Source organism: Pinus tabuliformis, chromosome X (assembly GCF_031772625.1).
Source record: "Pinus tabuliformis cultivar Carrire ecotype Pingquan chromosome X, CPIR1, whole genome shotgun sequence".
In the NCBI taxonomy this organism is placed as follows: Eukaryota; Viridiplantae; Streptophyta; class Pinopsida; order Pinales; family Pinaceae; genus Pinus; species Pinus tabuliformis.
In genome coordinates, this window is record NC_142308.1 from 313,289,915 (window position 1) to 313,297,633 (window position 7,719).

The 7,719-nt window shown below is 31.3% G+C and overlaps 1 pseudogene across 1 annotated transcript; it reads left to right on the forward strand.

Moving 5' to 3' along the window:
- The first annotated feature begins 4,753 nt into the window (after positions 1 to 4,753).
- LOC149139677 (sex determination protein tasselseed-2-like) lies at positions 4,754 to 6,251 on the forward strand (annotated as a pseudogene). The gene is made up of 2 exons (XR_016264905.1): positions 4,754 to 4,960; positions 5,743 to 6,251. The product of XR_016264905.1 is annotated as a sex determination protein tasselseed-2-like (transcript).
- The last annotated feature ends 1,468 nt before the right edge of the window (positions 6,252 to 7,719 follow it).

Here is a 7,719-nt window from a genome sequence, read left to right on the forward strand (position 1 = left end):
TCCCAATAGCAAGGTTGACTAGGTTGACCATCAACGACTATATAGAAAAACGGCTAGATAATATTTTAATGTCAAAATAATATTATAAATATAATAAATAATTATATATTAGAATGTAATTCCATTTTATTTTATTTATATATATTATAAATATATTTAATTCTTTTTTAATTTATTTATTTAAATCATTAGAGATAAGTAAGGGGGTTTTAGAAATTTATTTAATTCCTTTTTAATTTAGTTAATCATTTAAAATTACTATGGATTGTTATTTTATTTTATTTTATTTATATATTATTCTTAGATTATTAAATTAATTTATTATCATTAGGGATAGGTAAAAGGGGTTATTTTTAATAATATTGATTTAGTGGAATTAAAATTATTAATATCAATTTAATAATATTGATATTGATTTGGAACATAGATTTTATCGTGAAGGGGGTTTTTAGAAAAAAATTCTTTGTTATTAAATTAATTTATTCAATTCCTTTTTAATTAATTTAATCACTTAAATTACTAGGGACAAGAATGTTATTAAATTTCATTTTATTTATATATTAATCTTAGGTTGTTAAATCAACTTATTATCACCAGGGAAAGTGAAAGGGGTTTTTTTCAAAAATATTGATTTAGTGGAATTAATTCAATACTATTGATATTGATTTAATAATATTTGTTGGAATATATTTAATTTATATTGATCTTAAGGTAAAGGTAAAACCTTAAAAAGAGAAAAAAAAAAAAGGAAAGCCATCTAATAGAACAAGTCAGGAAAAAATAAATAGAATGAGCGACAGAATTTAAAAACAAGAATGTCAAGAACAAGATCATTAGTAAAACAACTAAACCAAAGGAAAAACCTTTGGAGGATGGAACAGACAAGGCTCAAAAGAGGGGGGGCAGGGGGGAGGGAGAAGGGGGGAAAGGAAGGCAAGACTAAGAAGAAAGGGCAGGGATCCAGCAACTACTGATCTTCCAGCCGTCATCTCTATTGAGATTGTTAGGCCTTCTTTCAATTTCAATAGCTTCCCTGAATTTTCGGTGATGGAACTGCGCAGTTCCATCACCGAAAATTCAGGGAAGCTATTGAAATTGAAAGAAGGCCTAACAATCTCAATAGAGATGACGGCTGGAAGATCAGTAGTTGCTGGATCCCTGCCCTTTCTTCTTAGTCTTGCCTTCCTTTCCCCCCTTCCACCCCTCGCCCCCCTTTAACCTTTTCTTGCTTTTGAGATTTCCCGAATCCTTCTCTTTTGAGCCTTGTCTGTTCCATCCTCCTAGGGTTTTTCCTTTGGTTTAGTTGTTTTACTAATGGTCTTGTTCTTGACATTCTTGTTTTTAAATTTTGTAGCTCATTCTATTTATTTTTTCTTGACTTGTTCTATTAGATGGCTTTCCTTTCTAAAGGAATTATATAAAAAGTTATTTAAAATTTAAATCAAACTTCAAATTAAATCCAATATAGTTCAATTTACACAAATATAATAACAAGAAATACTATATGAATCTAACTTATTCTAAAAAAAAATTATTTATTAAACATTTCTCATGTCAAAAAAATTCCAAATCTTGGAAGTTGCTTTGAAAAGTTCAACTTCAACATGCTATCAAGTGTGTAATCCAAAATTCATTTGAGTTTCAAAATTCATTTAAGCTTTATTTTGAGAAAAATGGAATCCGTGCAAGATCTCAACCTATATAGATATTGAAAGCCATCTAATAGAACAAGTCAAGAGTTATGTGGTGTGGTGGTATCACTGTTTATTTGTATATATGAATTGTGTGAATTTAGTTTATTACAAAATGAGTTATGTGGTGTGGTGGTATCACTGTTTATTTGTATATATGAATTGTGTGAATTGTCAAAGACACTATGTTTGGATGCTAAAATAATTATGGTTTTTCTATTTTTTTGGTTTTCTTATTGCTAAACCAAGGTAAACTATGGCAAACCAAAACTTGCTATGATGTTTTTTTTTAAATTAATTTAAATTTTACTTTCCGAAAAAATATTTAATGACATCGGTTGAATTTTTAAGCAAGATCTAAACTAAAGATTTTGGATTAATTACCATTTAATGTCCATCTATCTATCCTAATATAAGGTTTGGGTCCCTATTCAAAGTCCAAACTAATTTAAGTTAAGTCTCTATTCAAAGTTTGAAATATGAGAGAGGTGGACTATGAGTTTGTGAGGAACAAATGTTCGTGGTTTTTCCATGAATAAAAGTTATAAATGGAAAATGCTAAAAATTATTAGGCACCTAAATATTGTTAGTCTCTAAATGTATTTGTGTTTTGATATATTGTAAATTAAGTTAAATAAATTGTAGAAAAGATTGTATTAATTAATTAAATATAACCCTTAATAAATTTAATAAATATAATCTCATTAAAATGTTATGATCAAGTAAATTTTGAAACAATAAATCGTGAAAGAAAGCTTTAGTGACTAAATCATTTTATTACTAAATTTACTTCCACAAAAATTGTTAGCCTAACTATAAAAAAAAATAGATTTTAAAATATTTTATAATTTATAATATTTCCCAAACACAAAACTAAAAAGATAAATGACTTAAAAGAAATATCCATAAATAAAAAATGGTTCCACTAACAACTCATTAAATATTTCTTTTAACAATCTTGAAAATTCTAAATGAGAATATTTCATTAGTCTAATACAAATATTAAAATAATTACTCCATAATATATATGATATATTAAATAGCAAAATAAATATAAAATCAAATTAAATTATAATTTTATTATTATAAAATATTAATATATAAATAAAATTATTTAATTATAGAAACTCATATTGAGATTGTTAATTTATAAACTTATTTTATTACAAAACCATAAACTAATATCATGATTTATATAAAACTTTTTTATATAATATCATTTTTAGTTAAACAATTTATTTTAAAAAATGAAATGGTAAATTTAAACATTTAATTTATTTATAAATATTATTAAGAATATTTTAAAATATTATTAAAAAATTAAATATCTATAATTTAATTTAATTAATAATTATTCTAAAAATTATTTAATAATTAAATTCATTTTTTTTTGAGGAAATAAACAAACATCCACATTACAAAAATCTATAATATACTTAAAAAAATGTTACAACATTAATGTTAATCTGAATGTTTCAAGATTGAATACTTCGGGATTAAGAAATTCCTCTGCACTTTCATGCTACATTGCCGTTTCGAGTGCCACTTTCTTATCCGGGCCATCAGTTTTGCCTGCCACCGTGTACTCACAGTGGAGAAATACAGAAAACGCGTTGGTTCCCTCGATCTAAAATTTTGATTAAAAAACAGATCGGTTAAGGGTAAAACATGCTGCGTGATGCAATTAAAAGTCAGTGGCATTCCCCAACATTTTACAATTGTTGTCATACACAACCCAACGACAGTATGATCTGGTCATCTGAATCCTTTCCTACTTTCCAAAGCAATGTTGCCCTCTCCACGCTGGTGTAAGGAGCAACGTTGTTGAATCTGCACTCCAAAAAAACATCGCATTAATACACATTTGTCAATTCAATCATCTCAATTTATACAGAGAAAATATTATAGAAGATGTAGAGTTTGATTACCTCTCCTTTCGCTTTTGGAGGAAGCGTTTCAAAGCTAGTTTCTTCGCTATTTCCATATCTGCATACAGAACAAGAAACCTTGAAAAACAGTGACTTGAGCTGTGGATAGTTTCTGGTTCTGTTGAGGTTGTTTATGCTTCGTCGGTTGCTGTTCTCCGAGAGTGGATACAATAGCGCAGCATAACAAAAAGAATTGAGTGCTATTGCCCAGATTGAAATCGTTTAAGATCTCAATTCATTTGAAAATAAAATATGCGTGCCCATGCCAGTTTGAAATCGAAAGCAAGGAGGTTTGAAATGGTAGTATGCGCGCCAATGCCAGTTTGAAATCGAAAACCGAGGAGGTTTGAAATGGTAAAGGGGGAGGTGGCATTGAATGCTTGTACAAGTTGTATTAATGATGAAGTACGAATGATGGACTTTCGTGAGTTGGAGCGAGAGGCCTGCGCCGTCGAAGTTGACGCTGAACGTCGCCGGAAATATGTATGGCTTTCATGGCTCATGGTATGGCTTTCATGGCTCATGGTAGCCATAAGGTACTGGCAACCAATAAATCTTATGCATTAATGACCCAATAGCATGGGATTTATTGGTTGCCGTCGACAACAGCAAGTTCGAGACGGGGGGCCGCGGTTGGTGGGTCCCGCGCTCGTCACCGGAAACACAAGGTGGTCGCCGGAGTCCTGTTGCAGGGATATACGACATAAGTCATGGGGGCACATACATATCTTTGACATACATAGCTGGCGTAGCATTTAATACACAATATATGGCTGGTTAGCCCTTGCCTAGATTCACCATATATGAAAATTATGTTTTTTAACTTTATTAAATATCATGAGTCACTTTCTATGTTTTTTTCAAGCCAGCTGTCAAAACGCGCCGTATTCGTTTGGCTCCACTCTTGAATAACTAAGACTAAGAAAACAAAAATTTAATATTGAACGTCGGTGAGATCTGTGGGCATGATTGGATGATGACGAGGGGAAGAAAAATTAACGCATTAGCTATTTTGATAGTTTTATTGGAGTTAGTAAGACTGGGACAACAAAAATTTAATATTTGACAGGATGATGCGATGATGACCAAGGTTAAAAAAAATAACACAGTAGATATTTTGATAGATTTATTCAACCAGACTCACAAGCTTCTCCTCACGGTATAAGTAGCCCTCGCCAGCCGTGCTTCTAGTACACCATACAATCTGCTTCTCTTTTCCTGTAAGACTCGCTTCCTGCAACATCTAATCGCCCGATTTCGCTCCCAAGCCATGTCTAGCGAAGAAGTTAATGGAGCTGCTGCCTGCGTTGGCAGTCTGAGCTCTAATGGATCAAAGCAACGGTAATTGCAGTAGACGGATTGGTTTTCAATTGCAATTTTGATGTCATATTTCTTTGAATTTATTAGTGTCGCAGATTTATTTTAAATAAAGATTTAATATGAGCCCAGACACATTTCCATTGCAATTTTGATGTCCTATTTATTTCATATTATTATTGGCGTAGATTTATTTTAAATAAAAATTTAATATGAACTGAGAGGGATCTAATTTTTTTACTTGTAAATTTTTATGAGTGGATATTATTTAAATGTTTCACATAGTTATTTAATTTTTAGATATTCAATTTTTTTTTTAATTTTAGCGGACATGAACATTTTTAATTTTGATAATGGTCTGACAGTGTTACACATCATACTGGCTTGTAGAATGAGCCTCCCAGCTCAATTATGTTCATTTTGCTAGAAATAGATTTTTCCCTTTTGAAGTTGTTAATACAACCGTGTTTTTAGAAAAGTTTACCAAGTGTAACATAGAAGGTGATTAGGTGTACAATTAATTCACTTAGATGTGAAAGTTACTGGTTTGAAATCATGTGGACAAAATTTTAGCCATGATTTAACCCAGAGAGATAGTTTTGATGATTTAGATGCTCATCGGTCTGAGTCCAATTAGCTCAAAACTCACTCTACAAATAAAAAAACAATATTCGTAAAAACGAAACCATTATATAAAAAAAAAATTATAATATATTTTTGTAAAGATGGTAGATTTTAGAAATATTTTAAAATTCAAAATTACATAGTGTGAATAATGGATTAGAAACAATAATCTTTGAATGCAGACTGGAAGGGAAGGTGGCAATTATCACAGGAGGAGCCATGGGAATCGGGGAAGCCATTGCTCGGCTCTTCACAAATCACGGAGCCAAAGTCATAATTGCAGATCTGTCAGATGAAGTCGGCAAAAAACTTGCAGAATCCCTTTCTCCCTCTGCAACTTACGTGCACTGCGATGTAAGCAAAGAGCAAGACGTCAAAGCTGTGGTGGATTTGGCCATGGAGAAACACGGTCAGCTGGATATCATGTATAACAACGCCGGTATCAACGATGCCTTTGGTTTCAGAGGGTTGAGGAGTACGACATGGAGCAATACGATCGAGTAATGAACGTAAATGTAAGAGGGGTGATGCTGGGCATTAAGCACGCGGCCCGGGCGATGATTCCGAGGAAGAAGGGCTGCATAATCTCAACCAGCAGCCTTGCAAGTATAGTAGGAGGATCTGCCCATACTCATACACAGCCTCCAAACATGCAGTGATAGGGCTCACTAAAAACGGTGCAGCAGAGCTGGGGAAAATATGGGATCAGGGTCAACGCTGTCTCTCCTTCTGGCGTAGCGACGCTATTTTCAGTGAAGCAGATGAGAAGGGGCGGCGATTCTTCCTTGGTTATTTCTGAAAAGGAAAAGGCCACCGTAGAAGGCTTTTGCAACAGTATGGGCAACTTACAGGGGCCGACTCTTCAAGTGGAGGATGTTGCGGAGGCTGGGCTGTATTTGGCTAGCGAAGAGGCTAAATATGTTAGCGGGCATAACCTTGTCGTCGATGGCGGGATCTCTGTTGTTAATCATTCGTGGGGGCTTTACCGCTGACAGTTTTTTACGCTATTTCTCTGAAGTAATCCTGCAATGTCATGGGCTCATTATTGATTTCAGTAATATATAGGAATCTATCCTATAAGAATAAGGCTTTTTATAAGAATGGGTGAACTAAGTTCTTATAAGAATAAAGCTTCTTATTTGTCTACTAAGTTTTTGTAAGTTCAATTAGGTCAAATTTGAAGTAGTTCCTATTTTATAAGAATAAGGTCAACTAAGTTGGCTTTTTATAAGAATAGGTGAACTAAGTTCTTATAAAAATAAGAATAAGGTTTCTTATAAGAATAAGATCAATTAAGTTTTTGTAAGTTCAATTAGGTCAACTATTTGAAGTAGTTCCTATTTTATAAGAATAACGTCAACTAAGTTTTTATAAGTTCAATCAGGTCAACTATTTCAAGTTGCTCGCATCTCTCTGAATTTAAGTGAACTATTTGATTCTCAATATAAAATTTTATAAAATTTTATAGGTTTAATAATGGTTGTTTAATTATTTTCTATTTTGAAGTTTTTTAATATATTTTTGTTAATTTTGTTTAAAAATATTTATTAAAATTATAATTTTGAATCATATAATTTACATGAAATAAAAAGATTATATTTTTATATTTGTAATAATTATTGTGATTTAATTATTTTATTTTGAATTTTTTTTGTTAATTTTATTTTGAAATATTTATTAAAATTATAAATTTGAATTATATAATTTAAATGTTTAAGAAATTGGAAAAAAAAAGCAAAATTCATTCATGTAATAAAAAATTACATTTTTAACTTAAAATAAAATTAGATTTCCCAACAATTACAACTTTTTCACTTGAAAACCCAAAAACATGAACTAAAATTAATTTACAGAGGATAAGCTAGCCTCTACATCGTTATCCGCCATTCATTTTTAGTTTTCTCGGTGTACGAAGGATATTAACCGGCATATAATAAGGATTTCTGTTGAAATATCTCCTCTCCAAGTGCACCAACGATCTGTTTTGATATGTCATTGTTGAACCATAAAATGTCAATGAAGCGATCTCATAAAAGCCTCTGGTCTATCTATATTGGAATTAGACCATATTGGAATTGGAGGTGTGGAATATTTCTTTAATTAAAAGGATGGTTCATGTTTAATGCATATTCTTTGCCTAATATCAATATAGGATGAGG